This window comes from Octopus sinensis, linkage group LG16 (genome assembly GCF_006345805.1).
Source record: "Octopus sinensis linkage group LG16, ASM634580v1, whole genome shotgun sequence".
Classification (NCBI taxonomy): domain Eukaryota; kingdom Metazoa; phylum Mollusca; class Cephalopoda; order Octopoda; family Octopodidae; genus Octopus; species Octopus sinensis.
Genome location: NC_043012.1, coordinates 54,396,002 through 54,405,791, shown reverse-complemented (window position 1 = coordinate 54,405,791; position 9,790 = coordinate 54,396,002). Strand labels below are relative to the sequence as shown.

Genomic DNA, 9,790 nt, shown 5'->3' with positions numbered 1-9,790 from the left:
AAAGCAATATATTTATATTCTTGATGGGCTTTTTTCAGTTACTCTACTAAATCTACTCTCAAGATTTTGGTTGGTCTGAGGTTACAGTAGATGACACTTGCCTAAATTACCATACAGTGGGACTGAACCTGTAACCACATGGCTGGGAAATACATTTTGAGCCTCACAGGCATGTCTGTTCTTTTATATATGTGGTAAGAGTCTTGCTTCCTAACCACATGGTTCTGGTTTCAGTTCTGGAATACATATATATATATATGCACACATACGTGCATACACATTTTTCATATTATGAATATGTGTATGTATTATGTTGTTGTTAATCAAATGAAGTTTTGTGATATTGTTCATGTTGTAATGAGATTCTAATTTAACACTCTAGTGCAGGGCAGTCTCTGACATATTGATAATTAAGAGTGTTGATTATACAGCTATATATTATAATTAACATTACCAATTAATTAGTCAGAACTTCCTGGGCATTCTTTAGTATAAGCAAAGCAGAAATAGAAGCGGAAAAAAAAAAGGAAACAAGTTGTATAAACTTGGTTTTGTGTAAGCTCCATAAGAAGGCAGTGAGCTGGCAGAAATGTTAGCACGCCGGGCGAAATGCTTAGCGGTATTTTGTCTGCTGTTATGTTCATCCTTTCAGGGTCGATAAATTAAGTACCAGTTGCGCACTGGGGTCGATATAATCAACTTAATCCGTATGTCTATCCTTGTTTGTCCCTTCTGTGTTTAACCCCTTGTGGGTAGTAAAGAAATAGGTATTTTGTCTGCCACTACATTGTGAGTTCAAATTCCACCAAAGTCGACTTTGCCTTTCATCCTTTCGGGGTCAATAAATTAAGTACCAGTTGCACACTGGGGTCGATATAATCGACTTAAACCGTCTGTCTGTCCTTGTTTGTCTCCTCTGTGTTTAGCCTCTTGTGGGTAGTAAAGGAATAGGTATTTCATCTGCCGCTACGTTCTGAGTTCAAATTCCACCGAGGTCGACTTTGCCTTTCATCCTTTCGGGGTCAATTAAATAAGTACCAGTTGTGCACTGGGTCGATATAATCGACTTAATCCTTTTGTATGTCCTTGTTTGTCCCCTGTGTTTAGCCCCTTGTGTGCAATAAAATAAGATTGAACTATGAGGCTTATATAACACCTCTAGGATAGGTTGCATGTCTTAGTTCAACTTAACACTCATCTAGACCAATATGTAATTTTGTTGGCTTCACCACACTCTGCTCTCTAACTATAGAACTACAGACACTGTCTCCTTGCTTTGCTTCTTCTATTGTTTCTACAATAATCTCTGCTTTCCACAGCTTTTTAGCTAATGTACCACTGCCGGCCAAGTCTACCCATCAAAAACCATGTCTTCTTATGTTATTCCAGTCTATGTATCTCACATCTTCTGAATCTCTCGTTTAATCTCTTACTTGAGTTCTTCCTTCTCAGGACCTCATCTCAATAGAATTCTCTGCCTGCCTATGTTTTTTTTTTCTGTTATAGACAGGCATTTACTTGCAGCTATTTAAGCTGAACATTTGCCATGTCACCGTGACCAGTCTCAGAACTGTGATGGTCATGGACACAGAGGTGGGGGATGAGAGAGAGAGAGAATCACCTCTTTCTTCAATCCAGGCAACCATGTTTCTAAACTTCTACAATGATGCAGTTTTGTCAAAGAAGAAAAGGAAACGGCTGCCTGTCAGAGTGAGAATAAGTGGTGAGGGTGGAAGTGGGGAAGGGCTTGAAAAGGAGACCCCACCCCATATGCACTCACGTTATTACAGCCCCATTACTGTCACCATTAGTAGCAGCATCCGTGATCACAGCCCTCATCTCTTCTTGTAAGACAGCTGCAAGTCTGAGAAACACATTCATTCCCCACTTTCTGACTGAAACATAAAGAAAACAAAATGGAACAAAACAAAACATGTGGTTAAGAAGTTTACTTTGCAACCATTTAATTCTGGGTTCAATCACTGAGCAGAGCCTTCAGTTGACCAATGCCTTTTTGAAAGGAATTAAAGAATTCAAGAGATGGGGATTCTGTGTGGGGTTATGGTGTTATAAAATGGTGTGTTGAGTTGGATTTCTCTTGCGCCAAAAATGACTTAGCCATTCAATACACAGTGATTGATAAAAGGGGTCATAGCTTGATATAAGTATAGAAGTCAATATAACTGAAACCCTTGAAGGCAATGCTCCAGCATGGGCACAATACAATGACTGAAGTCTACATTTGGATAAAAATAAATTTTCCACTGTCTTTCAGTAGTAGTAATAATAATAATAATAATAATGATAATTCTTCCTACTATAGGTTCAAGGCCTGGAATTTTTAAGGGGGAGCTGATTATATTGGTCCCAGCACTCAACTGGTACTTATTTCATCAACCCCTGAGAAGATGAAAGGTAAAGCTGATTCTTGGCAGAATTTGAACTCAGAACATAAAGATGGGTGAAATGCTGCTAAGCATTTTGTCCAGTGGGCTAATGATTCTGCTAGCTTGCAGCCTTAAATAATAATAATAATAATAATAATAATAATAATAATACACACACACATACACGCTGCAACATACAACCATAAGAAATAACCACAGAGCAATGTGTGTATGTGTGTGTGTATATATATATATATATATATATATATATATATGGTGTCTCCTGTTGAAGACGATATGTATGAGTATTCAGTGTTTGCTGAATGACCTTCACAAACGATTTGTTGATAGTGACCAAATATATTTATTGTGCATCAGCTCACTACCTCCATCAAGTCAACATTGCTTGTACAGGTGCACAAGTGCACCTCACATCAGATGTTGAAGTGATCACACGTCAGATGTTGAAGTGATCACACGTCAGATGTTGAAGTGCTCAAGAACACAGCATGCTGCCTGGCCAAAGAATCGAACTAGTGATTGTGAGTGCTGCACCCTAACAACTTGGCCATGTGCCTTCACACACACACACACTTTTGGGTATATAGCATGCTTGTCAAGCCAGGTGAGATTGTAGTCATGGCCGATGCCAGTGTTACGTAACTGGCACCTGTGCCAGTGACATATAAGAAGTATCCACTGTGTACTTGGAGTAGTTTGCATTAAGAAGGGCATCCAGCTGTAGAAACCAGGCCAAATCAGATTGGCACCTGGTGCAGCTCTCCAGCTTACCAGTTTTCAATCAAACTGTAACCCATGCTAGCATGGAAAACGGATATTAATTGATGATGAGGTTGATTTTTGCCTTTCTTCCTTTTAGGGCTGTTAAAATTAAGTACCAGTTAAGTAGTGGGGGCCAATGGTATTGACTAACCCCCTCTGCTCAAATTGGTAGCCTTATCCCAAAATTTAAAGCCATTTATTAGTTTCTAATAAAATATTCTCTCATTCTAAGATTTTTGCCTGATATGTAAAATATTTAAAATATTTAAAATATTTCTGTGGTAAAATAGTCTGAAGAAGCAGTTTATTCAGTGAAGCTTATAAATACTGTTAAATGGTTTCGTCTTTTCATCATATACATATATATGTATATAAACAAAAAAAAATTTTGTGTGAGTGTATATATCTATGTGCGCGTATGTGTGTGTGTATTTTTTCTCTGAATGTCTAACAAATAATTTTGATCATGAACTTGTCCTGTCTTTTTTTTTTTAAGTTCTCTCCCTCCATTTCTCCTTCTCTGTTTCTCTCTCTCTCTCTCTCTCTCTCTCTTGCACCCTCCCACCCCTACATACACATTTATATGTGTTTATGTTTGTATGAGAGTTTGTTTGCAGAACAAAAATTTAAAAAAACAAACTTAATGCCAAGTTAGGATAGTAGAGTATAATATACATATGTAACTAAATATGTTGATTACTAAACCAGATAAAACACACATGCACACACACACACACACACACGCACACACACACACACACACACGCGCTGTGTAACTGTATATGTTGATTTTCTTAGTTATAATAAATGTGTGTATGTGCGTTTATATATATGTGTGTATGTGCGTTTATATATGTATATGTGCGTATGTTTATATAGTAACTCAAAAATATATTTAACTATAATCATTTCGGTTGAGCGATCTAGATGATCAAATCACCAATGTTGATGTAGATGTTTTTCTATGACTAGATGTGTGTGTGTGTGTCCGTAGGTGTATGTTGTGTTCCTTATGTGCATATGATTGTATTTCTATGTGTGTGTGTGAGGAAGTATGAAAATGATTGTGTTGCAAAAAAAGCTGTTCCTTCGTGTAATTTACATTCACGAGTTATTTTATATTTATATTTATCTGGTTCATACATCTTTGGTTTGGTTAAGGATTTGGTAAACCATCATCAGCTGGTAACAATATCACCGGATGTTTCATCTTCATGGTGTGTATCAAGGTGACCCTTTGTCTCCTGGCAAATGGCCTAGTGGTTAGAGCAGCGGACTTGCGGTCGAGGGATAGTGGGTTCGAATCTCAGACCGGGCAATGTGTATGTGTTTATGAGCGAAATACCTAAGCTCCACGTGGCTCCGGCAGAAGGGAGTGGCGAAACTTCTGCTGACTCTTTCATCACAACTTTCTCTCACTCTTTCCTCCTGCATCTTGCAGCTCACCTGCGACGGACCGGCGTCCTGTCCATGTGGGGAACCTATACGCCAAGGAAACCGGGAAACCGGCCCTTATGAGCCAGGCATGGCTCGAGACGAAACAACCACCACCACAGGTCTTGAAGCCAGTGCTTATTTGATGTAGGACATAGACTGTGGCATACTTCAGCCCTGTTAGAAGGGAATTATGTCAATCTGGTTCTGTGGTTAAGAAGTTTGTTCTTTGCTTTCAAACCATATGGCTTTGGGTTCAGTCTCACTGTATGGCGCCTTGGGCAAATGTCCCCTACTGTTGTCCAGGATCAACCAAAGACTTGTCAGAGGATTTTGGAGATGGAAACTGAAAGAAACTCATTTTATGTGTGTGTTTGTGTCTTGCGATGTTGCCTGATGCTTTAAAAAAACCCAAAAAACCTGGCACTTGATTGGTCGTAACATTGAGGGTTTCAGTTGATCCAATTAATGGAACAGCCTGCCCATGAAGTTGATGTGTAAGTGGCTGAGTACTCCACAGACTTGCACACTCTTAATGTTGTTCTCAGGGAGATTCAATGTAGCACAGAATGTGGCACAACTGGCACTTTGAGTTATAGGTACTACTCATTTTTGCCAGCTGAGTTAACTGGAAGAATGTGGAATAAGGCATACCTTGCTCAAGGACACAGCATACCACTGAGAATGGAACTCATGACCTTCTGATCATGAGCTGAATACCCTAACCACTTAGCCATGCGCCTTCACGATACTTGTAAACGAGTGTTACTGTCATATAAGCTGTGCCCTTCATATCTAGTTTCCCATGAAAAAGTGTCCAGTCACGAAGAAATACCACCTTGCTTGGAAACTAGTGAGAGTTGGTTACAGAAAGGGTGTTTAGCCATAGAAAGTCTGCCTTGAAGAATTCCATCTGACCCATGCAAGCATTGAAAAGTGGATGTCAAAATAGTGATGTTGATGATGATGAGTTAAGTAGATTGGGTCATTAGGAGGTCATGAAATAAAAGAACATGTACCCAGGGCAAACATGAGTCCTGATGGCTTGTACTGCTCAAAAGCATCATGACATACAACTTTACTACCTTGTTTGTTACTTTGTCTTTCCTGCTACAAAGAATTACTGGCTTTCTTCGACTCTATTGAATTTATTTTGTTGTGGTGGGGTGTCTGGGACATTAAAAATTAACTCCTTAGCATTCAAATCACTCTGTCGAATGTAATGCAGATTTATTCATTTTGTTCTGAATTAATAATGCATTTTCTCATAGCTTTGAAATTTCAATGATGTGATTGTTTATTTTCACAGTGACATTGTAGGATAAGTGGGAGAGGCTGGATCTGGCCAATTTGAACATAAAGTAAGCAGAATATTTGAGCCAGTTATGACTAGTTTAAAGGCTAAAGTGCTGAATATCTTGACCATGGATAGAATGCCTTAGTAACAGGATATGAAATTGGCAATTTTTTTGATAGGCTATCATCATGATAATCTGTAGCTCTTTTGTAGTTCATTCTAACATATACATACACATGTATTCATATATTGTGGTTTGTCTGTATAAATCGATATTAGTTCATTGCTGACAAGACTTATTTAACAAGAATTTTGTGAGCTGTTTGGACAGCATTTGAACATATACATGTCATGTTAAATAAGCCTCTTCTCTCTCATACACTTCATTTGAGCATATATATGTGTCATGTTAGATAAACGTTTTCACTTTCGTACACTTGTTACCATCATTAATCTTACTGTTGCCGTTCATTCTTCAGTTTACTCAACTGTAACTGTTCATTAAATTAATTCTGGCTTCCTACCATATGAATCGTTAAGATGTGGTTTAAAATTGGAACATAATTCAACTGTATCTAATTGAATAATACAACAGCTACCAAGATTTCATTGATTACCTGATATCTTCATATTCACTGCATATTACATTGTATCACCTTATATAACACAAGCGTATCTGTGCCACGAAAAATATATGACAACTGTCTTTAGATGTAAATAACTTGAGTTTAATTTGTGATTCTTTAGACGAAGTTTTCTTGATAAAATACGTAAATTCCACGTTTCTCTCATTTTCTTTAAAGTTTCGAGCAGTCAACTAATGATGTCTTTTCTCTAGATTGGTGAAGTTTCTAAATTATAGAAAATGAATTGGGTCCAAGAATTTTTGGATGGTTTTAGTTCAGTCTCACTGCACAACAATTTGGGCAACTGTCTTTTACTATAAGCCTTGGATCGACTAAAGTCTTGCAAGTGGGTTCTGTAGATGGAAACTGGTAAAAGCTTACTGATCTGTGTGTGTGTATGTGTGTGTGCATGCGTGCCCTCTTTGACTTGATGTCATGTGGATTCTAAATGAGTGTTACTGTCATACAAGTGATGTCATTTTGTGAAAAATATGTCTGGTTGTGGGGAAATATTTCCTCCTAAAAAACAGGAAGGGCATCCAGCTATAAAAAAATATGCTGCAATGAATTTTTTTCTGACCCATGCCGGCATGGAAAAGTGGATGTTATAACGATGATGATGATGGTTGAGAATTTACATTAATATCTCTCTTTTAAAATTATATGTCTTGCAGGTTGGCAGATTTAGCAGAGCAATTAACAAGTATTTAGGTATCTTATTTTGAATTCTAATTTGAACCTCTACCTGAGTTGACTTTGTCTTTCATCCTTCTAGAGTAGATAAAACAAAGAACCAACAAATTACTAGGGTTGATGTAGTAGACCATACCTGTCTGTTCAAATTTGTGGAGACAGTGGAGGATTGGGGATGTTTTTTTCTGTTACTAGAAATAACAGCCAAATTCCCTTTGCATCATACTCCACTGTCAAAAAAGGCTTACTAGTTATGCTGGAAATGCTTTTGTAGTGTGCTGAATCAGGGTTGTCTGGGGCTAAATATCAACTTAAATTTTTCACCTTTGGCCTTCATTAGGAATCAAACTTTTTAGATTTATAATTAAATCTTGTTGAAGTTCATTAACAAAAAAAATATATCCTTATTAATAATTAACATCACTTTCCTACTTCTATATTACCATCATCATTTAACATCTGTTTTCCATGTTGCTATGGGCTGGCCGGTTTGACAGGAGTCGATGAGCCAGAGAACTGAGCCAAATTCCAATGTCTGTGTTGGCATGGTTTCTGCGGCTGGATGCCCTTCTTAACACCAGCCACTTCACAGAGTCCAGTGATGTGACTTCCTTCCACCGGATGTTTAACCACAAACAGCAACCAAAATTTACAGAGACACTAATTGTTTTCTATTAACGAGATATTAATAATCAGTTAACCCTTTCATTACTGTATTTATTTTGAGATGCTCTGCGTTTCTTTCAATTATTTTAGATATAACAAAGAATTAAGTAAAATAACTTGGTTATCATTAAGCTAGTGTTAGGAACATAAATTGTGACTAAGGTTTGATGGAAGATTTTAATTCAAAACTTATGAAAATAAGACATTTGTACTACAAAGCCAGAGCCGGTTTCAGCCGGGTTGATACCAAAAGGGTTAATCTAGGTTTTGTTTCTTCATTCAGCATCTTGTTAACTCGCTTCGACACCAGTCTACCTGTGACAGGCCCTGGTTCTATGTTTCTAACTTTCTATTTTAAAGTGATCGAAACAAAAAAAAAAAAAAAAAGAAAACCCAAAACAAACTTCCCATTAAAATTTTATGTTAATTTATAATCCAAACTTAATCTTAATAACGATAACGATATTTTTACTATATTCTTCATTATATACTAAATTTACCCCGTAGCACTCGGATTACTCTGTCAAATGCAATGATTTTTTAATTCACATTGTGTTGAATTAATCCTGCAATTATCTCCTATCTTCAAGAGGCTGATGATGTGATTGTTTATGCTTTGAATGACATTTTAGGATGGGTGCAAGAGGGTGGATCTGGTTGTTTTGAACATAAAACAACTTGAATATTTGGCCATGATATGACCAGTATAAATGCTAAAGAGTGTTAGTTAAAGACAAAGCGGTTGTACTTTGAGAAAAGGAGTGGCTGTGTCATAAGTAGCTTGCTTACGAACCACATGGTTCTGGGTTCTGTCCCACTGCGTGGCACCTTGGGCAAGTGTCTTCTACTATAGCCTCGGGCTGACCAAAGCCTAGTGAGTGAATTTGGTAGACGGAAACTGAATGAAGCTCGTCGTATATATGTATATATATAAGTATGTGTATGTGTGTGTATATGTTTGTGTGTGTGTGTTTTTGTCCCCCCCACCCCAAACATCGCTTAGCAACCGATGCTGGTGTGTTTACGTCCCTGTAACTTAGCGGTTTGGCAAAGGAGAGACCGATAGAATTAGTACTGGGCTTACAAAGAATAAGTCCTGGGGTCGATTTGCTCGACTAAAGGCAGTGCTCCAGCATGGCTGCAGTCAAATGACTGAAACAAGTAAAAGAGTAACAGAAATAAAAGAATAACAAAATAGTTATGATTCTGTTACTGTTAGGCTTCACCTAAGTTGGTAGTGTTTACCTCACAAATTTATCCATTGCAATTGCATTTTAGTGTTGCCTTACACGTGCACACTGCACAGATGCACATGTAGCTGAAAGATAATGTTCAACCAGTTCGTTTCATTTGAAATTACTCTGTGCTCTTGTTGTATAATTTTTGTTACTGTTGTTGTTATGGCACTTGTTGCTATGACATGGGTTTATTTGTATTTTCTGTGCTCTTTTAATGGATTCAGTCATTGGGCCGTGGCCATGCTGGGGCACTGGCGTTCTGGTTTTAGTCAATTATATCAACCTTAATGCTTTGATATATATATATATATATATATATATATATATACTATATATATATATTATATATATAGAATATATATATATATATATTATATATTATATATATATATATATATATACATATATATAGATATATATATATATACACATATATATTATATAATATATATTATATATATATATATATATATATATAAATTATATATATATATATATATATATATATATATAATATTATATTATATATATATATATTATTGACATCAAAAGAGGTCAAAAAGAGCAGTCAGTGGAGGTGGATGTAAAGGGATGATAAAGGGATGTGACTGAGTTTGGTTGAAATACTATATATAGTATTTTTGTTCTCTAATATTTTTGTCATCC

At 36.7% G+C, this 9,790-nt stretch overlaps 1 long non-coding RNA gene across 3 annotated transcripts; it reads left to right on the top strand.

Moving 5' to 3' along the window:
- Positions 1–1,003: 1,003 nt before the first annotated feature.
- LOC118766582 lies at positions 1,004–9,441 on the top strand. Of its 3 annotated transcripts, none has more exons than XR_005002526.1 (3): positions 2,564–4,432; positions 4,727–8,647; positions 9,072–9,441. It is a non-coding gene; the product is annotated as an uncharacterized LOC118766582 (long non-coding RNA). The 3 variants fall into 3 exon arrangements; XR_005002525.1 differs by having other exon boundaries at positions 4,727–8,662; XR_005002524.1 differs by lacking the exon at positions 9,072–9,441 and having other exon boundaries at positions 1,004–4,432; positions 4,727–8,337.
- Positions 9,442–9,790: the final 349 nt, after the last annotated feature.